Raw genomic sequence first — 27,337 nt, 5'->3', positions numbered from 1 at the left:
TGTCACCTGGATGTCGATTCTTACCTCCACCTCCCCTCCCTGCCCTGCAGCCACCAAGTCACATCTCTGTCTCAGTTCCCGCTGCCCCACTTCAGGTTAGAGCCCTACCACCTGTCACCAGAGCCACTGTACCGATGTCTCCTGGCCAGCTCTCTCCACTCCATTACAGACACAGTTCTCTCGCTAAACACAGACCTGACCTTGTCACTTCCCTGAAAACCATCTTCCCTGATTCTGATGGAGGACCAGAATCCTCCACGGGCTTTTCTGAACCCAAGATGCACTGCCCAGCCCCCGCCTGCCCCAGACTTGCCTCTTGTGGCTTCACCTCCTCATATTCCATGCCCAAGGCATGCACACTGCCTCAGCGCCCCGCACAGACACTGTCTTCTGGAGGCTAGCACCTCCTGATCTTGTAGGTTCCAGCCTACACATCACCTCCTCCGGGCATCTGTCTGAGGCTTGAGTCGTTTGGGCATCTTCCCACCTCGCTTCCAAAGTGCCAGGTACTCACCCCCAGTACAGGCCTTCCCCATGCTGGAGTTGCCTGTTGACTGTTTCGAGCATCTCCCCATGTGACCAGGTGCATCAGGACAGGGAGCGGCCTTCACGCACCACAGGACCCCTGTGTCTGGACGGTGCCTGCCCCGAGACGCGCTCAGATGTTTGCAAACTGAACTGAAAGAAAGGAAAGAGGGACTGTCTCTCCTCTCATTCATGGGCAAGTCTCAGACTCAACAGACTTTCCAGGACAATGAGGCTTCTCGCGGAATATGGACTTCCTGGCTGAAATCAGTGGCTCGATCGTCAATTGCCTTGTAAACTGTTTTGTGACGCTTGCAGCGTGGGAAATGTGCTTAACTACCCTGTTCATCATTTACTCACCAACCCTAACGGAAAGGTGATAAAGGGCTGTCACAGTAAAATGCGCTGAAAAATCTGGATGGTCCTGACGTTGGTTTTATTACCTTTTAACGAAGAAGTTATTTTATCTAGTCTGGCCGTATGAAGTGTGAAAGGATGCACTGACCACTCCTGCTCTGTGTTCTTCTTCGAATGGTTGAAGAGAAAGCAAAGAAACGGTTTTCGGACTGGCCCTGCCCCTAAGGAGCCCTTTACCTAATTAATTCCCATAAAACCACCGTGAGTTAGGTGAAATGGGCCAAAAGTCAGACCTGATTCGCTAGAAGCCAGGGGACCACATCTCAAAAATCACCCTGCCAAATGGAATGAAATCAGGGTCTCCCTGGAGAGCTTCACTGTTGAATGGGGTGTGCAGGCACCCTCCCCGCCCCCACCCACCGTGGGTCCCCTCTGGCGCCACGAGCACAGCCGTCTTCCAATCTGACTTCATGCCTGTCTTCTCTCCTGGACCGCCCTCTGCGGAATCCCACAGCTTTGTCCATGCCTGCGGCCTGGACTAGGAACCCACTAGAAAATCACTACGTGGGTGAGCGCAGTCTTATAAGCGATAATCTTCAGCTGACGGGACGGGTAGACTCCTCCAGTTTAAAAGTTGTGCTGGGGACGCCTGGGTAGCTCAGTCAGCTAAGCGTCTGACTCTTGATTTCGGCTCAGGGCATGATCTCGTGGTTCGTGAGTTCAAGCCCAGCATCAGGCTCTGTTCTGACAGTGCACAGCCTGCTGGATTCTCTCTCTCTCTCTCTCTCGGCAACCACTTCCCCTTATCACCCCGACAAGCACGTGATAGGAATACAGCTCAACACGAGGAGACGTCTATATATAAGCTGGGAGCAACAAAGCAAGCAAGAGGCAGCAATATGGAAGGGACAAATGGATTTGGAAGGCACAGAGGAATTTCCCCAAGGGCAGAGCCGCGGTATAGTTCTCTAGAACGACGGGATCCAGAAAGAAATAGAACAATGTGAAGTCCAAACGGGGGGCGCCTGGCCAGGTCACATGAGACCTTGTCTCGGTGCAAGTTCACCCTTCTCCATGGACACGAGGGAGGTTCTTATGTCAGCACAGGTGCCTGGGCAGGCCCACAACTCCCGAGACCTGTCTGTAAGCCCTCCCTGTCCTCGTGTTCCCAGCCCCCGCAAGGGGCCACGTCAGAAGCGGAGAAATAAGAGAGATGCCGTGCTAGGGCTGGTCTTGGACCGTTTGCGATCATTAGCAGTTGGAATCGAAGTCACAAACAGCCGTGGTCCCCCCACCGTCCATCACCAGGCACCGTGGCGCGGAGATCTGGGCACATCTCTTTCTTCTCTGAGGTCACCCCGTCATCCTGTCTCTCTTCTGTTTTTTCAGCCTGTCGTCTCTCCTGGTTTCTTCACCTTAGCCCATAAACATGCCCGCATCTCTGCCACATCAGAAAGTGCTCCCTGGACCACATGGCTCCCGTACAGCCTCCCAGACTCCCTTCCTTCCCCAAAGAGAAGCTCACGGAGCTGACGTCTATAACCTGCAAAGTCAGCGTCGTCCGCCCACGGCTTCCTTGCCACCACCGTCTTCCCAGTTCGTCGACGCGCCTGTTCTACAAACCTAGCACCTCCCAGACGTGAACTTGGCATGGGGGACCGAGCTGCAGGAAGAAAAGCCCTCGCTCATGGGAACCTCGGGGAAGGACATGAAGTATCACCAGGTGCTAAAAGCTTATTGAAAACAACACGTGCTCTGAGAAGCCCCAGCCCTAAAGCCACCGCGTCTGGGCTTACACCTTACACCTTCCTGCGCTTTGGAAACCCTTCTCTCTCTGCGGCTGGGTCCCCGATGTTCTCAGTGTGAGATCCAGCACCCTCTTTCCTCTCCTCCTGCTCCAGCTGACAGCCCGTGTTACACTGACAGCTACCTCCTCTCCCTGGGCTTCCTCATCCTGCGATTTCCAGTCTCCCCAGTACCTACTGGAACGCATCCAGGTTCCTCACGGTCAACCAGCAGTCTGTGCAGAAGACTCCCCAGCCTGAGTGTCTAATCCAGCCCCTCGGGCTGAGCTGAACTCCCACTACCAGCCTCGACCCACACAGGGGTGCCGACGGACCCCCTAAACTCAGCACCTCCTGGGGCAAAGTTGTGACCTTCCCAAGTGTGGGGAGAACCACAGAAGTGGTCTGAAATCCACCCTCCTGCTTCACCCACTCCGCCCTCATCATCACCAGTGGATGTTACCATTGCTAGCTCCAGAATGCCCCCCAGACGGGGATGTTTTCTATGTCTAGTGCCCTAGTTTGGATGGTAATTCATGAAAGTCCAGGTGACTTTAAGGGGATCCCTGCAGTCTCTCCCTCACTCGATCCGTCGTGTCCCAGATTCAGCCTTTCAAGACACTGCTCACTTTCTTCCTCCTCTGAAGACGGAAACTCCTCACTGTAGGGACACTGAAGTTGAAACCTGGTCTTGCATATCAGCAAGATATGATATGATATGATATGATATGATATGATATGATGATACGATACGATACGATACGGGTCTGGTATCAGCATACCGGGTGGTCTTGCCTGCTTCCCTTTCGAACCGGCTTAGTCCCTACCTGGCACGGTAGGGTAGCATCTACTAAATGTTACCTCGTTATTATTGCCGTCATGGTAGTTCTTGTTGCTACGATTCTTACTGCTTTCACACATATACGGTGCAGGAACACTATTCATTCGGTCACGCACGTACTCCAAAATGATAATTGAGTCCCTTCTGTGTGCCAGGCACTATTCAGGCACTGGGGATTTCTTAGCAGGCAAGATAGACTAAGCCCTTGCCCTCACCCTGCCCTCACGGAGCTCACTGACTTTCTAACTGGAGGAGGCAGTCCATAACAAATTAAGGCAAGCATATATCATTTCAAGAGGTGAACAGAAAGGCAGGGGAGGGGACTGAAGATTCAGGGCTTACTATTTTATGGGAGGTGGGCAGGGGAGACGTTTCTAACCAGGTGGCCTTCGATAAGACACGTGAAGGAAGTAGGTAACCGGCCAGTGACTATCTGAGGGAAGAACATTCCAGACAGAAGAAACAGCTGTGCAAAGGTCCTGGGGTGGGAACACACAGGACGTTTTTGATGGGGAACGGCCAGGAGGCCACTCCTCTTCCACAGAAGAGGGTAGTGGAAACAGGTGGAAGATCAACTTATTAGGGGTCAGAGAACAAGAGTCATGAGGGTCTTGCAGGCCAGGGAAGGACAGTGGGGTTTATCATCTGTTCCTCCAGGAAAGGATCCCGTGATCAAATACCCTTGGAAAATGCCAAGGAAACAAAAGGATGTATTAGTGTCTTTGCTATGCTCACGTTAAAGGGGGAGGTAGGCGTCATTTCTCAGTCTGTTTTCCTCACAGTGGTCTTCGGTCAAATGAACCTCTAGTCACATCTCTGTGTGGAAACCAGCTTGGGAATGTGGCCTTAAACATGTACCAGAGAAATATCATTAACTCTTGAGGCTGTTAACAATCAAACAGCTCGACATTCCAACTGTATGTAGATGTGCTTTCCCTTTTTCATTTAACATTTGCTCTCTACAGTGGAGGTAGAAGGCTTATAAGTAGAAAGGGAGGTGAAGGTATGCACGCTTGTATTATTATTTAAGGAGCAAAGTCTGTTTTCATTTTATGAATGAGTGTGGGCAGGGGGCACGGGGACTCTCCCTCCTTTTCTCACGCCAACCTCCCTGAAGTCTCATTGCAGCTGAAGGATTCGCAAACTTTTCTGTTGTTTCTTAGAAAACTTCGATTTTAAGCTTATGGAAATCTACATACGACATGGCATAATCTACGAAACCCACAACAATTCCAGTTTAAAAGCCAAAAAAAGCTGAGAGAAACGAATGATTTTCTTAATCCACCGTGATTTTTGTTACAACTCACTAATAAAAATACTTTCGGCAGTAAAGAAAGATGATGGAGAATGCTTCTTGACGTTGTTCGCAAATAATGAAAACAAAATAAAAATCTCCAGACTTTCTCGAGTTGGATTGATTTCCATAGCCCTCACTAGGTGCTATTTATGACATCACATATTTTTTTTTAATGTGCTAGTGACAGAGTACCTAAGAGTCAACAGAATCTTGAACAGCACTCTAGGGCCAGTTCGCATCTAGTAAGAGCAATTTCTATCACGCCTTCTCACAGCCATCTTAATTAGGTCAAATAGCCAATATGGAAACAACTAACTGAGTTCTCTTAAACATGCTAGTAAGCAGTTCTTACGCCCTTGTTCTCAAAATAAGCGATAATTAAAGTAAACTCAACCCGGCATTTCCAAATAAATTTGATGTCCACAGAGAACTGACATGAGCAAGTGTATCTTTAAAACTTTTTTCTAAAAATTATAGCTCCTAGTCCCTAGACAGAATGAAATGGCCTACTAGAGAAAACAAAGAGACCATTCTCCATTTTTTTTTCTTGGTTTGCATAAAAAGTTAAGACACCCAGCAAGCTCTTTGCATTCAAAGTCGTTTTTGACTCGGGAAACTTGAAATAATGAACATACCATAAAGAACTTTTAACTTTTTCTTTCATGCTTTAAAGGAAGCAAAATTATTTTGATTAAGAAGATGTATAATAGCAAGCACATACTAAGAGTATTTCATGCTGAATCAAAGACAAGTGAAGAATGACCTCTTGTTTTATACTTTTCTGATCTCATTTTTAGGATATTAGTAAGCGAAATTAAAAGTAATTTTTTTCAATTATGAATTTGTAGAATACTTGCAAGGACAAATGTTAATAAATTTTAAGTACTAGTGAATAAAACTCAATACTAGGTTAAAGTAATAGAATATTATGACTTAGGACACTTCACTCCAGAAAGTAAGGGGCAGGGAGGAGAAAAAAAAAAGACGGAAAGGGAGGGGGAGGTCATAGGATGCATCATAAAATCTTGCCTCTGTAGTGGGAAACAATTATATTCACATTAAATGCTGCTCAGGTTCACCTAAAAAAATTTAACAAGACATAAAAGAATAAAAATGCTTTCAACCAATGTAATTGCATCTCAGAACAAAGATCAATCATTTTTGTAGAAACACAAAATATTCTGCCCCAACTAGACACAGTGCACAATGCCTGGCATACACTTAAAAATTACCAGGCATGCAAAGTAGGAAAATACAAGCCGTAATGGGGAGATAAATCGTTCAATCCAAACTGATGCAGAACTGACACTGGTCTTAGAATCAACAGACTAAGTTATTAAAGTACATATTGTAACTGTCTTCCACATGTCCAAAAAGTCAAGTAGAGGCATAGAAGATTCTGTTAAATGTTCAAATCCAGATGCAAATTACCATGCGTGAGACAAACTGGATGAGGCTAACAGCGGATTTAAAAATGCAGCAAAAAAGATGAATAAGCTTGACAGAGCAGCAGAAATTACCCAAAGTTAACTGGAATGAGGAGGGAGAGGGAAGGATATGAAAAATAAACAGAACATCAGTGAACTCAGGGACAAATACAAGTGATATAACACATATAATTAGAGTCTCCAAAGGAAGGTCAGAGAATGGAAGACAGAAAAAGATTTGAAAATATATTCAAATTTGATGAAACCCATAAACCTATAGACCCAAGAAGTGCAAAGAACTTCAAGCACAGGAAATGTGAATGAAACCACACTGGGTCACACCATAATCGAATTATGTCAAAAACAGTTCTACAGGGAATGCATTTTAAACATCATATCAGACGCAGATAATCAAAGATAGAGATGACAACACAGATGTCATGGGAAACAATGCCAGTGAGGGTACAGTGACGAAGCACTTCAAAGTACATCTTAGGGGCACCTGGCTGGCTCAGGAGGCAGAGCATGTGAGTCTTGATCTCGGGGTTGTGCGTCTGAGCCCCATGTCAAGCGTAGAGATTACTTAAAATAAACCTTTAAGGGGCACCTGGGTGGCTTAGTTGGATAAGCCAACTTGGATAAGTTGGATAAGCCTATCCTTGGTTTCAGCTCAGGTCATGATCTCACCATTTCCTGAACTCAAGCTCCATATTGGGCTCTGTTTCTCTCAAAATAAATAAATTAATTAAAAAAATAATAGTAAATAAATAGGTCTTTAAAAATAATAAACAAATAAAATACTTCTTTAAAAAACAGTCCAGTTCAGGTCATGATCTTAGGGTTCATGAGTTCGAGCCCCCTGTCGGGCTCTGTGCTGACAGCTCAGAGCCTGGAGCTGCCTTGGATTCTGTGTCTTCTTCTCTCTCTGCCCCTCCCCCACTCACACTCTGTTTCTCTCTTCTTCAAAAATAAATATTAAAAAAAATTAAAAATAAAAAAAATAAATAAAATAAAATAAAATAAAAGGCAGAAGTGGAAAACCATGTTTTTTAAAAAAGGCCCATGGGATGCCTGGGTGGATCAGTCAGTTAAGCATCTGACTTTGGCACAGGTTATGACCTCACAGCCTGTGGGTTCAAGCCCCGCATTGGGCTCTATGCTGAGAGCTGAGAGCCTGGAGCTTGTTTCAGATTCTGTCTCCCTCTCTCTGCCCCCCCCACCCTGCACCCCCCACCTTGCACTGTCTCTCTCTCTCAAAAATAAACATATAAAAACATGTTTTTAAAAATTAAAAAAAGACCCAAATGCCCAATCATATGCTGCCATCAAGAAACCCATTTTAAATATGACACAAATTGGTTAAAAGTAAAAGGATAGTAATATATATGTATAATATATATATATTATATATATAATATACATATATATGTGTATATATACATATACATATATATGTGTGTATGCATATATATATAGAGAGAGAGAGAGACAGAGATAGAAAGACAGAGACAGAGACAATGACAGACAGAGAGACAGAGAGAGAGACGGAGAGAGAAGAGAGAACTAACACTAATATTATAAAAGCTGGAACAGCCATATTAAAATCAGGCCAAATGGATTTCAGAGAAAACAATGCTACCATGGATAAAAGTGGTCATAAAGGATAAAGAGTTAATTCATCAGGAGGCAATAACAAATGCTTAACATTTATGCACCTAATAACAGAGCTTTAAAATACACAAGGCAAAAACTGATAGAACATTAAGGAGAAATAAACAAATTCTCACATATAATGAGAGATTTCCACACCCCTCTCTAAATAATTGATAGAACCAATAGAAAATCAGTAAAACTTCAGAGGACTTGAGCCACAAAAGCAATCTACTTGACCTAATTGACATGTATAGAACTGTCCACCCGATAATAGGAATTTATACATTCTTTTCAAGTGGATGAGGAATATTTAACAAGATAGTCCATATTCTGTGCCACCAACCAAGACTCACATTGAAGTCATAATCATAGGATTTTCTTAGACCACAATGGAATTAAATTAGAAATCAGTGGCAGAAATACATCTGTAAAATCACAAAATGTTTGGAAATGAAATAACACACTTATAGATGTTCTATGAATCAAACAAGAAATCAAAATGGAAATTAAAATTCTTTGGAATTGAGTGAACCTAAAGATTTAACCTTTTAGAATATGCAGAATGTTGCTAAAGCAGTGCTTAGGGAGAAATGTATAGCACTAAACACCTATATTAGAAATGAAGAAATGTCTAAAACCAATGACCTCAGGTTCCATCTTAAGAAACTATAAACAGGAGAACAAATTAAAACCAAAATTAGCAGAAGAAAAGAAATAATAAAGGTCAGAAGATAAATTAAGGATATAGAAAAGTGGGGGGGGAGGGGGGGTGTGTGGAATACATGAAACCAAAAGCTGATTCTTTGAGAAGATCACTGAAATTGATGAGCCTCTAGCCAGACTGACCAGAAAAAAAGACAGAGGAAATAAATTACCAGTATCAGAAATGAGAGGTGACATCACTACATATTATAATGTTATTAAGGGAATAACAGCACAATATTATAAAATTTGTGTTAATAAATTCAATGATTTAAGATGAAATGGACAAATTTATTGAAAAGCACAAACTTACAATGTTCACTCAAGAAGAAATAGATAATCTCAATTTCTAGTTAAACATTTTTCCATTAAAAAAAATTAGAAACCCAGCTGTGTTTACTGGTGAACTTGACTGAATATTAAAGGAAGGAATAAGAGGGTTCCTCGGAGGCTAAGTCAGTTGAGGGTCTAACTCTTAATTTTAGTACAGGTCATGGTTTCATGGTTTGTGAGTTCAAGCCCAGCATCGGGCTCTATGCTAACAGTGCAGAACGTGCTTGGGATTCTCTGTCTGCCTCTCTCTCTGCCCCTTTCCCCACTTGCTCTGTCTCCTCAAAAATAAATAAACATTTTTTAAAACATAAATACATAAAGGAAGGAATAAGAGCAATTCCACATGTACTCTTCTGAAAGTAGAAAAAAAGGAACAATTTCAATGAGATCAGCATTACTCTGATACCAAAACAGTGAGTAAGCCAATTTTCTCCAAGCTGATCTATGGACATAGCATATTTCCAATCAAAATCTCAGCAGGACTTTTTACAGAAAAAAACCCAAGCTGTTTCCAAAAATTAAATGGAAATGTAAGCAACTGAGAATAGCTGCAACAAATTAGAAAAGAATCAGACATAAAGAACTTACACCGCTGATTTCAAGGCTTATATAAAGCAACCATAAACAAGACAGTGTGGTCTTGGTGTAGGGATAGACATAGGTCAATCAAACAGATTACAGAGCTCAGAAACTGTCCTACACATATGTGATCAATGCATTTTTGACAAAGGGCACCAGGGCAGTTTGATGGCTATCCACGTGGGAGAAAGGAACCTTAAACCTTACATTACACTATACGCAAAAATTAACTCAAAATTGATCATAAACCTGAGCATGAGACTAAAACTATATAATTTCTATAAAATATAGGAAAAACTGTTTGTGACTTTGCAGTAGGTTAATATTTCTTAAGTAAGGAAAAACACAGGAATAATAAGCAAAGTGTGACTAATTGGACTTCCTCAAATTAAAGTGTTTCTGTCAACAATGTTTTCTAATTTTCACGATACAAGGTTTGCACTTCTATTAAATTTATTTCTGGTTATTTTTATGCTACTGTAAATGGAATTGTTTTCTTAATTTCATTTTTGGATTGTTCATTGTAAGTGTACACAAATACAGTTGATTTTTGTATATTGATATTGCATCCTGAAACCTTGCTGAATTTATTTGTTCTAATAGTTAATTAGTAGATTCTTCAGGACTTTTTATACACAAGATCCCATCATCTGTGAATAGAGATAGTTTTACTTACTCTTTTCCAGTCTGAATGCCTTTTACTTCTTTTTCTTGCCTAATTGTCAGGACTAAAACTTCAAGTACAATGTCAAATAGGAGTGTCAACAGTGAACATCCTTTTCTTGTTTCTGATCTTGGGGGGAAAGCCAGTCTTTCACCACAAAGAATGATGTTGGTTGTAGGTTTTTCATAGGCAACCTTTACCAGATTGAGGAAGTTCCTTCTATTCTAAATTGATGGAATACATCCCATGTTCACAGATTAGAAAACTTAATGGCAATACTCTCCAGGTTGATCTAAAGATTCTCGCAATCTCTATCAAAATCAGAGCTGGCTTCTTTGTAAAAATCAACAAGATAATCCTAAAATTCATATGGAATTGCAAGGGACCCAGAATAACCAAAACAATCTTCAAAAAGAAGAACAAAGTTAGAGAGCACACATTTCCCCAATTTCTAAACTTACCACAAAGCAACAGAAATAGAGACAGCATGGTATTGGCTTAAGAATAGACATATAGATCAACAAAATAGAAATAAAATACATTTATGGTCAATTTATTTTTGGCAATGATGCCAAGATCATTCAATGGGAAAAGAATAGTCTTCAACAAATGGTATGGAGACACCTGGATTTTTGCCACATGCGAAAGAATAAAGTTGGATTCTTACCCCACATTATATACAAAAATTAATTCAAAATGAATTAAGACATAAACATAAGACATAAACTATAAAACTCTTAGAAAATCCTTCAAGAAAGTGAAAAGACAAGCCACAGAATGGGGTAAAATATTTGCAAACCATAGAATATGTAAAGAATTGTTACAACTCAATAACAAAAGGACAAACAAATTTAAAAATAAGCTAAGAATTTTAATAGACTTTTTTTCAACGAAGACATACAGTCATAGTCACATAAAAAGGTGCTCATCGTGAGTCATCAGGTAAAAATAAATCAAAACCACAATGGAGTGCACTTCACACCCTCCTAAGACAGCCATGATCAAAAAGCCAGAAGGTAAATGTTGGCAGATATGGAGAAATCATAATCATCACACACTGCTACTGGGAATGTAAAATGGTAAAATTGTAAACGTAAAAATTGTTTAAGTATAGAGCAATTATTCATAAAAACCAAAAGGCAGAAACAACCCAAACATCCAACTACCGAAGAACGAATAAACAAAATGTGGTGGAACCACACAACGGAGTATTACTCAACCATTGAAAAAGAATGAGGTTCTGATATATATTACAATATAAAAAACTTTGAAATCATTATGTTAAGTAACGGAAGCTAGTTACAGAAGATCACGTTTTCTATGGCTCTGTTTATATGAGACATCCAGAATAGGAAAACTGATATGGAGAGTAGATTAGGGGATGTGTAGGGCTGGAAAGGGGGGCTTGGAGGGCATAGGATTGTGATGGCTGAAGTATATGGGGTTCCTTTTCTTTCTTTCATTTTTAATGTTTTATTTATTTTTGAGACAGAGAGAGAGCAAGAGAAAGAGTGTGCAAGCAAGGGAGAGGGGCAGAGAGTGAGGAAGAATCCAAAGCAGGCTCCGGGCTCTCAGCTGTCAGTGCAGAGCCTGACGCAGGGCTCACACTCACAGACTGTGAGATCATGACCTGAGCCAAAGTCAGACAACCAACTGAGCCCCCCCAGGCACCCTGTGGGGTTCCTTTTCAAGTGAAGAACATGTTCTGATATTGACAGTGGTGATGGTTACATATGTAACTATACAAAAACTTCTGAATTATACACTTCAAAAGGGAAAATTGTATGATGTGTGTTTCATGTGTCAATCGGGTTATTATAAAATATTAAAAACTTCTGTTCATTGGGAAGAAAATTAAAAGGCTAGCCACAGAACAGAAGAAAGGAGGTGATTTTCAAAACACATTACCTAGTAAAGAATTTGTAGCCAGAATACACAAAGAATTCTTGTAACTCAAAAATTAAAAGACAAGGCAGTTTATTTCTTAAAAAAGGAAGACAGGCAGAAGGTTTGATCAGACATTTTATAAAATAAGATATATATACGAAAAGCATATTAACTCGTGAAAAAAGAACACATGATTAACATTATTAATCATGAGAGAAATTTAAATGAAAGCAATCCCTCTCCTTAATATTTATCCAAGAGAAATAAAAACATAGGCACACAAAAAGACTTGTACGTAAATGTTGGTAACTGACTTGTTCACAAATCATAGCCCAAAACTGTCAACATTCAAACATCCATCAACAGACAGATAAGAAACCATTGTGGTACATCCACCCACGGGAATACTACTCAACAGAAACAAACAAAACAAAACACCTAGGGATATATACATTAACACAGATGGCCTGATGCTAAGGGAAAGAAGTCAGACACAAAATAACACAAGTTATATGATCCCATTTATATGAAACTTCAGAAAAAGCAAAACTCAAGGGATCCAAAGAATAATAAAAGCATAAAAGTGATTATTTAGAGCCAAGCCTGGATAGTGCAGAGAATTAATGGAAAGAAACACACACAGAAAGAACTTCGGGTTAATGAAAACATTCTATATCTTGATTGTGTGTGTGTGTGTGTGTGTGTGTGTACACACACAAATATATGAGAAAGATCATGTACCTTTGTCAAAACTCATAGAACGTACACTGGAAATGAGCAAATTTTATTAGTTATAAATTATACCCCAATAAAGGTAAGCTGAAGCGTAAACTATTAAACGTTGTCAATGTATTCTCAAACTTGTGACGTATTTGGCAAGTGATCCCTTTTAGAAAGCATGTGGCCATGTTAATCAAGCGCCTCAACGCTGTTGGTAACCTTTGACCCAGTCAGACCAGTACCGCTAATGAATTCTAAAACAGAATCCAAAATACACAGAAAAGTTTCATTCCCAAAGATCAGATGTGACATTTTTTATAAAATAGAAAATAAAACCAACGTGGGTGTGGGATCCCAAACTTTATTCTGGTAGGTTTGTTCCAAATATCGGAAGATTACGGTTTCATCAAATTATGTCTACAAGTGCTTTTTAATTAAAATGATGAAATACTTCTGTTAGAATTTTGGTTGGATAGAAAAAAGCCAACATTGAATTTCTAGTACAATCACAACTAGGTTTAAAATATTCTTTTTTTTTAGGTTAAAAATATTCTTTTTTTGTTGAGAGAGAGAGAGAGAGACTGAGAGCGAGCCTGCACTCATGTGAGTGGGGGAGGGACAGAGGGTGAAGGAGAGAGAATCCCAAGCAGACTCCACTCTCAGTGTGGAGCCCAAGGCAGGGCTCGATCCCAGGAGCTGTGAAATCATGACCCGAGCCAAAATCAAGAGTCGCGCATTCAACTGACTAAACCAGCCAGGTACCCCTGGGTGGCTCAGGAGTGAGATTCTGTTATTTTTGCCAAATTTGCCAAACTTTTCCATAGTCCATATATATCACTTCTACCATTTCAAAAATGAGCTTTTAAGGTAGGAAATAAATTAACTACTAAGAAGAAATCTGTCTTAAGATGTGCGTATTCCAAGTAACCAGACACAAAAAAATGTTCTGAGGAAGAAGCATGTTGGGGTTGGAGGGAGCGAGAGACAAAAGACAGACAGGAAGCAGGAAGGAGACTTTGGATCAGGAGCCGGGAGGGGGTGGGGGTGACGCCATTCTGCCTGGCCTCCCAGGAGAGGGCTGGCTAAGAGTCAAATCAGCCTATGAGCCAGACAATTTGTTATCCCCAGCTTACAGATGAAGAAACCGAGGTGGAGAATGAATAAATAAGGTGCCAGGACGGACAGGTGGGAGGGTCTGGAATCAAGCCCAAGAGGTCCAGTCCCAGAACCCAAGCTCTACCTGCCACAGCCGGGCCAGCTGGGCAATGAGAGCAGTCCTGGGCCAGCAGGTCACCCGCGGCCACCACTCAGGACTTCGGGCCACTCACTGTGAATGTGGGAAGGAACGAATATAGTATGAACCTCAACGAAGAGAATTAAGTGAGCTAGCACAATATAATCACTCAATAAATGTCAGCTGCTTTTACCAGTGGCCCAGTACTAACAACAATGTGCCTTCTTGTTTAGATGGAGGGCGCCACGGGGCCTGGCTTGTGCTAAGTACTTTCCAGATGGTCAGGAGGGTGCTATCAAATTTCCCATTTCTAGATAAGAACACTGAGATGTCAGTACAGTCTGAAACAGAGGAACAGGCTCTGGGAAATCATGGAGAATCTCGATGACAAAACATGGAGTCATCACCTCCCCAGGCATGAGGGGGTGGAAATCTCAAAGTCCAACTAAACAAATAAATCAATCACAGGACAACGGCCAAGTGCAGAGGAAAGTTCCAACATCAAGACCTAGCTTCAAAGACCTAAAATTGATCAAAAAAGCAAGTAAATCACTGGGAAACGCTACAAACCCTTCCTCCGTCTGAGGACCAGATGGGTCGGCCATCTTCCACCTCTCCCTTCCAGAAAGTTCTGTCCTCCATTGACTGAGAGATGGTCTCTCCAAAGCAAGCAACATCCAAGCCTACAAGAGATGTCAGTGGGACGATGGATGGCAATCCAAATTACGTCCTCTATCTCGGCAAGGAAGAAACACCACAACTGTCCTATTCAAGGGCATTTACTGTTAGTAACACCCTGAGTTTCTAACCGACCACGGGGGGCAACCTGTTCTTTGTTCTAACTTAAGGTTGGAAAAGGAATTCAGAAAGATCCCAGGAACCTGTAAATTATTAAACCCACATACACATGTGCATTCTTTTTGGTAATTCTGACACTGAAAAAAAATGGTTTAATTGCACTGGTATTTCATTTTTATACGATGTACACCTCCAAACTTTGGAGAGATAATCACTCTCACTAGCCCCAAATCCCATGGCCTCATGTTACTAACATATTATACTTATTAGCTATGAACTTTCGGTGAATTTCCCATGCCCCGAAGAAAAGAAAATAGTGGGAAAAATCTCTTTTTATTCATAAAAATCAACTCACGTAAAAGACAGACAAAAGGGGCTAGGTCTGAGGCACAGTATCAGAGGGAGGGGTATTGTCTGCTTTTCCCCAGCGCCCGGGAGCTGCGTGAGCTTCCAGAAGGAGGGGGCGGAGGGAGAGAGCAGGTGGCCTCCTGACCCAGACTCTTGGCCTCCTTTCCACAGGCCTCTGTCTAAAGCTACGAGGCCCGATGATTTGATTGGAACCTCTATGTTTGTGGCTCAGATTTTCCGAGGCTTACTCCCTCGCTGTGGCCTCTGCGAGGCTGTCAGTGTCTACCGCTCATAAAAAAAAAAAAATGGTGTAAAAAAAAAAATGGTGGCAATTCTTGAGACAGGATGTTGCCTCATTATCTGCAGCCCTGAGTCAAGCCACACAGTCTCCGGAAGCTCGTTCCCATCATATTCCTGCTCTGGCTGTTACCGGCCGTGTCTCAGTCACACTTAATTGCTTCTCTGTGTTGTGCCCGTTGAAAGGTGTGTCCCCTTCCATGGCACAGTCCCCATACAAGCATCTTAATGATGTTGGCTCCCGGTTTGGCTCAGGGGTAAAAGGACATGTTCATTTGGACCACCAGTTTCCACGGAGATTTTGCAAAATGTTCGAGTCCCTTCTTTCTCGGAACTTGGCACCACTCCCCTTCGTAGTTGAAACGTGTCCAATAAATGTCTATTCCTTCTCATTTCTCGCAAACAAATTAAGTCATTTCAGTGCCCCATCAAGGGCCACTGTTGTGCCCAGGACGTGCGACATCCCGATCGGGAGGACAGCCACATCTCACTAACATCCTGCGGACGTCCTGAAGACTTCTGCCTTTGGCTATGGAAAAAGAGAATGTCATCTCCTCAGACAACATGTGCTTGTTTCTTCACTGATAACTAGTTTTCTGGGGCAACTTTCCAGGCGGAACCCACGGGCTTTTGATCTATAAACCCCGAAGACACGTTTCGGAATTCCCGTTTCTCGAAAAGTCTGGGGACTGAGGAAGAAGGTGTGTGGATCCCACCTCCTCTCCCTCGGCCTGTCTGGGGCTTTCTACAAGCCTTGATCCACCCACACGTTGCCCAAACTTTAGTTCAAGTTTCCCCAAAAGCTTGATGCACGTGGCATTCATCTATTTTGGAACAATGATTTGAATTGAAAGCTCTCACCTCAAACATAAACAACCCGTAGAATATGCTGCCATGCAAGTCTTCTGAGAAATTATCTGATTTTGTGGCAGGAGCCGTTGATTTAAAATAATAGTGGGGCCGGACGGAACCAATCAGCAGACTCTCTGGACATAAGTTAACATCTTTACTCCCTAAAATAGAATTATGTATGGTGGGGAAACACATTGGAGCCAAATTATTCCTGAATATAACAGTGGCAACGCAGTTTCCTGGATTTACGACGGGCCCTCGGGGAAATGTCGAAGTGGCCTGAAAGAGTTAATGTCCCTCCTGAAGGGCTTTATTTTAATGTTTGGGAAGTTGGTAATCTAGTATAGCACACTGCCGTACAGAAATATCTCCTCATTACAAGCCTCCCTCCGTACAAAAATATTTGCTTTTATGGATGAAGACGCTCTCTTGACAAAAGAATTAAATGTAGCAAGTGCGGGCCTTCCGAAATCCAATCACTTTTGAGATGTGCAAACCTCACCTTGGCACAACAGTAAAAATGACGCGTGTAGGTATCCACCACCATTCTGGGCCATTTCAGGGGTCAGTTGAACAAGGAGGCCCCGCGTTTCTCTTTGGGCCAAGCCTTCTTGTCCGCCCTGTGCCCCCTCTTTCCATACAGTCAGTCTCCATCAAGCCACCATCATCACAGCGCAAGGAAACGAGAAGAATAAGAAACAGAAATGAAAGATGAAAAGTCATCCAGGAAAACACTAGGAACACAGATAGGGCCATAACCAGGGAGGAGCTCAGCCGTACAGGCACGGTTAGCCATCCAGCCCGATAGTCAGAACTGGGACGGTGGGCAGAAGAGGAGATCGTCGTCATAATTTGGGGAGAATGACTCCGCAGCGCAGAGATGCCTTCGACTGGATGTGCTAACCGGGACTCCTGCTACATTCTTCTGAATGAAAAGAGGCTACTTTCCCAGAAGAAAGAAAACCAGATCTGTGTTTAAATGATGCTCCTAATCTCTTCCCTAGCCAGGGTCCATAAATCATCTCCTGCGCGTGCGACGCGCCCTTTGGAGCCAGTGAGCGTATTATGGGAGCAACACGCCCGGCTCCCTCCTCGGGCACTCTCGGTATAGCCCGTTATCAGCCAGCCACGACGGTTCCAAATCTGGGCCCCAAAAGTTGGAGACCAGGCGAAGCCCAGAGCAGGATCCAAGCTCAGACATTCCTTAAAAAGTTTGACTCCAGCTCTGCTGACTTAAGGCTGCCAACTTGAAATGGAAACCTCTTGAGAACATGTTTTCTTACAAAATTTACAAAGAGCTTTGCTGCAGAGCCCGCAGCTGGAAATGCCATGTGAGCAGCCGTTCTCCGCGATCTGATTTCTTACAGCATTTTGGCACTTCTGGTTCAGCTCCTGGCGGGCAACCAGAAGCCAGAGAGGTAATAAAACCTGGTCTGCTCCCCGGACAGCTCTGGGCCAGGCTCCTTCCCGGAGAAGAGCTGACTCATGCCAAGAGAAAGGCGGAAACACATGCCTCTCCTGCTCTCAGGAGAAGGGACACAACCATGTCCCCAGAGGGGCGCTGGGCACCGTGCCTTTCCCGGGTGTCAGGCACCAGGATGGCAAGAGCAAACAATGTTTCCGCACTGCCCTGGCTCTGACCAAAGTCAGGAGCACAACCGATCGTAGGGATCGCCACTGCAAATAAAGGCCTCCCTTGCCAGCTTCAGTCCTAAAGCAATTTATAGCAAGTAGCGTCCATTCTGTGATCGTTTTTAAACTGCCCGGAAAAAATTATGCCAGCTGGGCTTTGGTACCCATGGTTCTTCTTGTATTCTCCTTATCCTTCCCTGCTTTATTCTATCAATTTCGTCACGTCCACTCAGCAGAAGGAAGAGGTGAAACACTGAGGTCCGCACGCCTGGAAGAAGGCTGTCCTGTGTGTGCCACTGGCACAGACACTGTGTTTCCCCCTCGAGAGTGTGTCCATAAGGGGGGGGGGGGGGGCAATAGACTCCTCCAAAGAGTCAGAGTGAATGATGTTTCCAACATCAACCCCAGCAGAGGAAGAGTGGCTCACCACTGGGGCCAGCGCTCCACTCTCCTTGACAAAATAACTACCACTTCAACGAATTCATCAGCTCCTTAATTTTTCTCTCTGCTTGGGAAAATTAGTGGCTGTTAAATTTCAGATTGCAGAGAGGAACGGCCAAAGCTCTAATTTTCCAACAGTCAGTTTATGACTAGCCACTGGCAGAGCCCAAATAGATCCGTCGGGGGATGACTGTGTTTGCTCAAACACCATGGCCCCGGCTGGCCTCAGCCACTTGAGGGTGGACCATAAAAAACCCACCATAGACAAAGTGACTTGGGCCAAGGTAGGGCATGGGGCCATTTTGGCATTTGACTCACTGAAGGCATTTGTGGGGTAGGGTTGTCAGATAGAATACAGTTCGCCCAGTTAAATTTGAATTTCACATAAAGAGGGAATAGTGTTAGGTGTAAGTATATCCCATGAAATATTTAGGATATACTTATGCGAAAAAGTATTTATTGTTCATCTAAAATCCAATTTAACTAGGCATTTTGTATTTTTATTTGTGGACTCTGGCCATCCTAACTTGAGGTTTCTGTTGGTAATGAGGCAGCCAAGTTCACTCACGCCCAGAACAATCAAACTGAATCCGAAGCCTGTGTGAGTCCCCCGCCCAGGACTGAGCAGAGCACTAGCAACAGAAAAAACTCCAATTTCTCCTTCACTCACAGTGACTTCAAGGAGCTATGCAAGACACTCTATGACTTGAAAACAGCTTTCTCAGGAAATGAAGCCAGGATGCCAGAAGCCTGAGAAGGAAAATAGATCTGATTCAAAAAGAGCAAGTCAGACATTAAAAAAAAAAAAAAAAAAAAAAAAAAAAAAAGATGTTAACTAAAAGCCAAGAAACTGGAAACCAGGACCTCTCAGAGTGGCTAGAGGGAAATGAGTGGTAACAAGGAGACAGACAGAGAAAGAGAGAGAAGGAGAGACAGACAGAGAAAGACAGAGACAGCCAGAGGGAGAGAGAGACAGACAGAGAAGGAGAGACAGAGAGAGAGAGGGAGAGAGAGGACGCTGTAGAGACCCCATCAAGCCCCCCTTTCTTTGCACCCGGGGCTGCTCTGTGACACAAAACGACTGTTCAGATGGGCATCTGATAACAAGACCAGTGCTGTTTCTCTTATGGAGCTTTAAAATTTTTATTATAATTATTATGATGATTTGTATGTGTGTCACATGGTCTCATAGCATAAATTCTGAAAACTTCAGGAAAGGATAAAGGGGAAAATAAAAAATCCCTCCTCTTCCCAAGAGTAGAGGAGAACCACTGTATTTCCTTCCATCATCTTCCAGCCCGTAGCTACCATTTTTACAACATCGGAATTATAAAGCAGCTAACATTTTGCAACCTACTTTTATTATTTAATATATTGTGAATATTACTGCATATGCTTCGTTTCTGAGAACATGGTTTTTAATGACTACTTAGTATTCCATTGCTTTTAATGGACCACGATTTATTTAACCTGTTTGCTCTCATTGGGTACTTAGGCTGCTTCCTAAGTCTAGTGTTACCAAGAGCACCTCAGAGCCCCCTATAAGCACAACTCGTCTTGGTTCTGTAGCTGTTTACGCGGGGTAAACACCTGCAAGTGAGCCCAGGTACCGGGTCACAGGATAACGTTGAAGTTTTAATTCACATTGTCAACTTCGCCTCCAGAAAATCTCATCCACAAACCCATATGAATTGCTGTTTGCTCAGAACCTTGCCAACACCAGACATTACCTCTTGCCAAAAGCTTTACTAATTTGAGCAGCCCACAATATCTTTTATTTCTTAAAATTGCATTTCCTTTATTCTTAACAGGATGAGCATTTCCTTAGATGCCTTTTGCGCACTAGACTTATTTCATGGATGCTTTATCAGGTTTTTAGGCGTTGTTTTCCCCAAAACTTTACTGAATTGTGAGGGTCCCTTATGTATTAAAGGTGATAATCCTTTTCTTTAATAATATGCTCCAACGTGCTCCCATTTGTCCGTAAAGATTGGTCAGGGTGTAATTTGGTGTCGGGAATTTTCCAGTTTTTATGCAGATATCGCTATTGTGTTCTTACTTGACTTCTTCCTTGTCCTCCCTCCCCCACCTGGAAACCAGACAGATACATATCCCTCATTCCCCAAGTGCATCTCGTTCTCTTGTACTTATCTCTTTAAACGCAGCGGTGAACCTTTGGGGCGCCTGGGTGGCTCAGTCAGTTAAGCATCCAGCTGGGGCACAGGGCATGTTCTCCCGGTTCGTGGGTTCCAGCCCCGCGTCGGGCTCTGTGCTGACAGCTCAGAGCCTGGAGCCTGAGCTTTGGATTCAGGGTCTCCCTCCTCTCTGCCCCTTCCCTGCTCATGTTCTGTCTCTCTCTCTCAAAAATAAACTTTTTTTTTTAAGTTTTTAAATAAATAAATAAACACGGCAGTGAAGTTGCCCGTAGAGGTGGTAGAGGGATCCCTTTGCAAGTAATCAACCTGTTCTCTCAACATCATTTACTGAATAATCACACTTCCCCTTGTATTCGAAATCCACCTGTATCACATGCTGGGTAAGTGGGCACTCATCCACCCACCTACTCTTGTGCCCACCCCAGCGTGGAACCACTAAAGCTATAGAACATTCCTCAGTCTCTCATGTTCTTCCATTCCATCAGTGTCCAATATTGTGAATAGCTTCTAGAATACGCGAGTCAACCTTAAATTTGAATCTTGATAAGAAGTGCCCTAAAAGCCTAAGTTGAACTGAGGAAGTTTGGCCTCCTTGCACTATTCAGAACCAAGGTCCGTATCTCTATTTCCTGAAGATTTGCTTGACATCTCTCAAAACCTGTTGTCCTTTCCTTCCTGTGGATTCCCACCCCCACCCCACACATTTTGCCAGGCTTACTCCTAGGACTGAGAGTGTTATACCAATCTTGGGGATTGGAAATCTTCTATCGTTTCACCTTCCAGCCAATATTTAATGGAATAAAGAGACGGTATTAATCTGTGCATACAACCACCAGAAGGAACTCTGTCAATGGCTTCCTTTAAAATATTCTCTTCGGGTTTCCAGACACCGAATCATACATACCACATGTAGACTTGGGTCGACTCTAAAATTTACCTTATTATTTCTGTCTCCTGCCTTGTCACACTTGTTGGAACTTCCAGAGTGAGGTTCTTCATGATGGGATTACAGCATCCTCTCCCTGCTCTAGACTTTGAAGGACCTATGCAGAGTCCTCATTAAATGTGATGTCGCTGCTGATCTCATATTGTCTTCCCATGTCAAGGAAATGTTCTTCTAGTCCTGGCTTATTAAGTTTTTATTAGAAATTGATGTTGAATTTTATCAAGTGTCCTTTGGGACTTTATTTAAGTTTTTCCTCTTTTAATCTACCAATGTGATATATTTTATTAATAGATTTCTGAATATTAAAACATTATTGCATTCCTGAAATAGATCTGTATAGTGTAAGAAACCGTTGTCTTCAGTTTTCTATATATTATTTAAGGATTTTTCGTTCTTTGTTTCAGTGGCTACAGTCGGATCTCGCCAGGTACAAGCCCCACCCACCGTGCTATCCTCACCTTTCCAGTGAGATGGGTCTGGAATTTTCTGCCTTTTCACGTTTAGATTTGAGGCTCAGCCGGCCACGTAAAATGAACCAGGAAACATTTTCTCCCTATGCTTTGCAATATTTCCTACGGCAGGGGGATTATTTGCTCATGTAAGATTGAAATCCCTCACCCTGGGGCGCCTGGGTGGCTCAGTCGGTTGGGCGTCCAACTTTGGCTCAGGTCACGATCTCCCGGTCCGTGGGTTCGAGCTCCGAGTCGGGCTGTGGGCTGATGGCTCAGAGCCTGGAGCCTGCTTCCGATTCTGTGTCTCCCTCTCTCTCTGCCCCTCCCCCGCTCATGCTCTGTCTCTCTCTGTCTCAAAAATAAATAAAAAAACGTTAAAAAAAAAAAAAAAAGAAAGAAATCCCTCACCCCTGAACTCTAAAGAATTCTAAAATTATTCTGGAAGAATGAACAAAATACTGAATAATAATGGAAAGGGACTAACAAAGAGATTCATTTTAAAATCTCACAAAAGTACAATAGTGAAACTATAAGCAACTTTTGAAATTTCTCTCCAAGATTATTAGCCCATGGACGTTTTCTCCTTTCTCAGTCAGACGTGAAGATTTTTATTTTCTTCAGAAAGATCTTCCATCCACTGAGTGGCCAACGCCTCTACATTAATTCTTGTCATTTCTTTACAGTATCTTATTACCGCTGAGTTATCCTGGCATTTTATTTTTGTTTTTTTCTCAGTCATGTTCACTAGCTCCTGATTTTATGTGTTCGTATTTATCCTAAATCAGATGTGTCAGTTTACCTATTTTAATATGTATTTGCTTATTTTTTTTATTTTATTTTTATTTCTTATTTTTTTAAATTCACATCCAAATGAGTTAGCATAGAGTGCAACAATGATTTCCGGAGCAGATTCCTTAGTGCCCTGACCCAGGTAGCCCGTCCCCCTCCCACAACCCCTCCCGTAACCCTCAGTTTGTTCTCCATATTTATGAGTCTCTTCTGTTTTGTCCCCCTCCCTGTTTTTATATTCTTTTTGTTTCCCCTCCCTTATGTTCATCTGTTTTGTCTCTTAAAGTCCTCAGATGAGTGAAGTCATAAGATTTTTGTCTTTCTCTGACTAATTTCACTTAGCATAATACCTACCCTCCAGTTCCATCCACATAGTTGCAAATGGCAAGATTTCCTTCTTTTCGATTGCCGAGTAATACTCCATTGTCTAGATATCCCACATCTTCTTTATCCATTCACCCATCGATGGACATTTGGGCTCTTTCCATCCTTTGGCTATTGTTGATAGTGCTGCTAGAAACAAGGGGGTGCAAGGGTCCCTGTATCTGCTTATTTTTAAAGTTTTAGAGTTTCCCAACGTCACTATTTTTCTATGTTCTAATTCATCAATTTCTCTCTTAGAATATTTATCCTTTTCATTTTTTAAACATTCATTGATTTTTTACAAGCAATATTAAGTGCTCATTAGTTTGTGCCTCGTTGTTGATGCTTGTTTTAGAACACATGTACTTCACATGATGCATTTGACCTGGAATTAACTTTGAACTTCGACCCTTAATTTTGTGTGGGTCTTTATTTTGTAAGTATTCTGGAATTATAGATTCAAATTTTTTTTTAACGTTTTTATTTATTTTTGAGACAGAGAGAGACAGAGCATGAACGGGGGAGGGGCAGAGAGAGAGGGAGACACAGAATCGGGAGCAGGCTCCAGGCTCCGAGCCGTCAGCCCAGAGCCCGACGCGGGGCTCGAACTCACAGACCACGAGATCGTGACCTGAGCCGAAGTCGGACGCCCAACCGACTGAGCCACCCAGGCGCCCCTCAATTTTTATTTTATACAATGGCCACTGGGAGAGTATTACCTTAATTTTTTAGGTGTATTGCAATTTGTGTGCCATTTTGTCACTAAAACTTGCCCCTATTTTGTTGTAGCTCTGGATGTGGCTTGTACAGTTTGCTCCTTAAAAGCATTCGTTTAAACAAAAAAAAAGGATTTGTTCAATGTTTCCTTGTGATTCTGCGGTTTTTTGTCATCGACTTCTACAAACATAACATGAGCATCGTCCTCTTTCTGTGGATAATATAGAGTTCACTATACTTCATGAAATATTGAATAAGCTCTATTTATTATATCTGACACAATTTTTGTCCACTTATTTTTGTCCACTTGTCTTGTATGCTTACTAACTGTTCACATGAAAGTCACTTGCTACACCACTTGTCTTTGTCAGTTTCTTCCAGTATTTTTAATTTACTACATAGATTCGAATAATAGTAATATTTTACACACAAGCGTTCATTAGTCATACATCTTCATGGTGGATTTTACCTTTTAGCAACATAAAAACAATTCACTTGAAGCTGTTTTAACCCTGGTTTTATATTAATATGCTCCCACTTTTTGGGTTTTATTCCTTTGTACTGATATCCATTCAGCCATTACCTTTCAGTCACTCTCTATATTTTTAGGCGTGTCTCTCGTCAATAGATTTTAATTGCGTTGGCAATCAAACCTGAAAGCCTGTCGCTTGGGGAGTTTGGCCTTTTCATATTTATCTCTGGACTTACTCTGTTGGGCTTTATTTTTTTAATTCTTCCATGTTATTCATCTTTTGCTACACATTACGTTCCTTAGCCCTTTTATTTTTTTTTTTTCTTCAGAAACTCAGACAGTGTAAATCCTGTTTCTATCCCATGTGTGGTGCTTTTCACTTTTTTTTTTTTTAACGTCTCTTATTTTTCTCTGGTCGGCGTTGACACCGGGATACTATCTACCGCCTCTTTCTAAGTAAAACAGAAATGCAGCTCACCTTGGCTGTTGCCCGCTCGGTCTGAGCTGCCACTTTTTGCTCTTATCTGAAAGCATAAATCAGATAATATTAAATTATTTGCCTAAGTTATCCATTTTTGCTCTCAATAACTTTTTGTGCGTGTAGCGGGGTTGTTTTTAATCACGTGAGCAAGAGTTATTCCGACTCTACTACGTGTTTTACCAAGTTTGTTGTTTATCCCTTTTCTTTGACCCTCTGATCTTCCCACCCTTCCCTAGTTGGTTGCAGTGTGTCCACTTTTCAGAAAGGACACGTGAATGGTATATTTTCTGGATTCTTTGCATATCTGAGAGCATCCTTTGTTGAAGCCAAAATACGTGTCAACGCGCATGTTTTCTTTTAAACTTTTATAACTTACTGTTGTTTATCTTCTACTCAAAGGTTCTTTTTTAATATGAAATTTATTGTCATATCGGTTTCCATACAACACCCAGGGCTCATCCCAACAGGTCATGCACGTTTAAGTCAACATACATGTCATGGGCACCTTGCTGGATCCAGGGGAGAGAGAGGCTAATGAGACAGTACAGGTCTTTGCAGTCCTTACCTTATGGAGCTCGCAAGCTAACGAGATGCCACCTAAAAACCCCACGTTTGGAGCAAAAATTCGAGTAAAGGATAGAGAGTACTTGGGTCGGAAGATTTTTCTATAAAAGTTCTACACACATTGACGCATTGTTGTCTTTACTATTGTGGAAAAGTCTACCAGCTGTCCCCTTTTTCCAAATCATCCCGTTTGTGGTATAAAATAGAAGAGTATTAGAGTTGAACATTTTTTCTCAGGTAAACTGTTCAGGTAACTAATTCACAACAACAACAACAGCAAAATATCATTGGATGGGCGCCTGGGTCGCACTATTAGTTAAGTGTCCAACTCATGATCTCAGCTTAGGTCTTGATCTCAAGGTCCTGAGTTCAAGTCCCTTGTTGGGCTCTGCACTGGGCTTGAAGCCCACCCTCTCCTTCAGGAATCCCCATTGTACATACATAGGATCTCTTGTCTTTCCAGGTCTCCTACTTTCTCGTTTATCCCTTTATTTGTTTATCCCTTCTCTCAGGGCTTCCCTAAGTTCTCAAGTTCATTTCCTGCCTCTAGGTGCAAAACTGCAGTTATAAATTCGGCAATTATGTATTGGTGCATAGCCTTTGAGGGTCTGGGTTTCTGCCATCTTCAAAAAGTCCTGTTCTGATTTCATGGAATTCTCTATTCCTTGCTGTTACCTCATTTCACGGAAGGACACAGACTCCGACTTGCCATGTTCTTGTCCTAAGTCACTGTTTTTTGCTTATCCTTATGGAGGACACTTTCTTTTTGCCCATTCCCCCTATGTTATGGATTCTGTCACTAAGCAGTGCTTCAGGTGCCGGCAGAAGGACACACAGAAGGCCGGGGGTTTCTCTAAACTTGCCTTGTGCCATTGTTCACCCAGCCAAGCAGAGCTGGAGGCCCTCCCCCCAGGAGCTCCCCTCTGCCTGAGGGCTGCCTGGCCTGAATTTGTTTAGGAGCCTGGAGCTTGTTGGAGTTTCCATTCTCCGCTGGCCCGGTTGTGGCAGGGTCTACATGTGCTCTCCTGCCACCCAAGGCTCCTGGCCACCGGCCCAAACACTCCCCTCCTCGGGAACAATAGTGCAGCTCTGTTGGGGTCCTTTCTAGATAGTCTCCTTCAATGAGAACACATGGTGCGGGACAACCCTTTGGTCCTTAGGGCCCCCTATGCAGAAAACGGAGGCAAACATCTTGAGTTTTCCGGTGCAGAGAAGCTACTGTGGCCTCCAGCTCCCATCCCGGGTTTTCCCTATTTTCACACTTCTCCCGTCCTTTCCATGTAGAGTGAACACTGCCAGAGGTCGGCAACCGTGCACCTGCCGAAGACACCCGGGCCCCGCCCCCTGGAGAAGGGGGCTTGGTGCCCACCGCTAACCCCAGAGAGAAAACCCATAGCTGCTCTTGTTCCAAGGGGCTCCAGATGCCTCCCAGCCCTTCACAAAAGAAGAATGGCCCGGTGGGCCATCTGACCCAGCTCTTCCGGAAGGACACCGGCCGGCAGGAGTCGGAGAAGCAGAGCCGACACTAGCCTGTGCCCCCCTGAGCCCTTTCCCCGCTTCCACCGTGCCCTGGGGGCCCGCATTCTTTCCCAGGGAAGGAGGAGGGCCAGAGTTAACCAGCACCTTCTGGCGAGAAGCAGGACTCCATCGACCACCGTTGGCGCCCCCAGACCACCCCGTTCTGGAAGGAGCCACGCGGCAACCTGCGTCCGGCGCCCACACCGCCTCCCCGGCCTCTTCAAGCAGGGCCGGGCTTCCTTCCCTTAGGACACGTTTTTGTCTCGGCCCCGCCCGACTCGGGGAGCGTCCGAGGCACAGAGGTGAAAAGCGCCCATCACGGTGAAAACAAAACGTCCTCTGGACAGTCGACGACATCCTGAGACCGAGAAGGTAAACGTGTGCTTTCCCCACCGCCTGTTCCGCGTTTTGCCTTTTGAACACAAAGAGCCCGTTTTTCGCGGGGCTGCCGGGGAGGCGTTGGTGGGCCGGCTGGAAATCTGCAGGCGCTCGGGGGGGCGGAGGTGCA

This window comes from Neofelis nebulosa, chromosome 13 (genome assembly GCF_028018385.1).
Source record: "Neofelis nebulosa isolate mNeoNeb1 chromosome 13, mNeoNeb1.pri, whole genome shotgun sequence".
Classification (NCBI taxonomy): domain Eukaryota; kingdom Metazoa; phylum Chordata; class Mammalia; order Carnivora; family Felidae; genus Neofelis; species Neofelis nebulosa.
Note: the sequence above shows the minus strand (reverse complement) of the source record.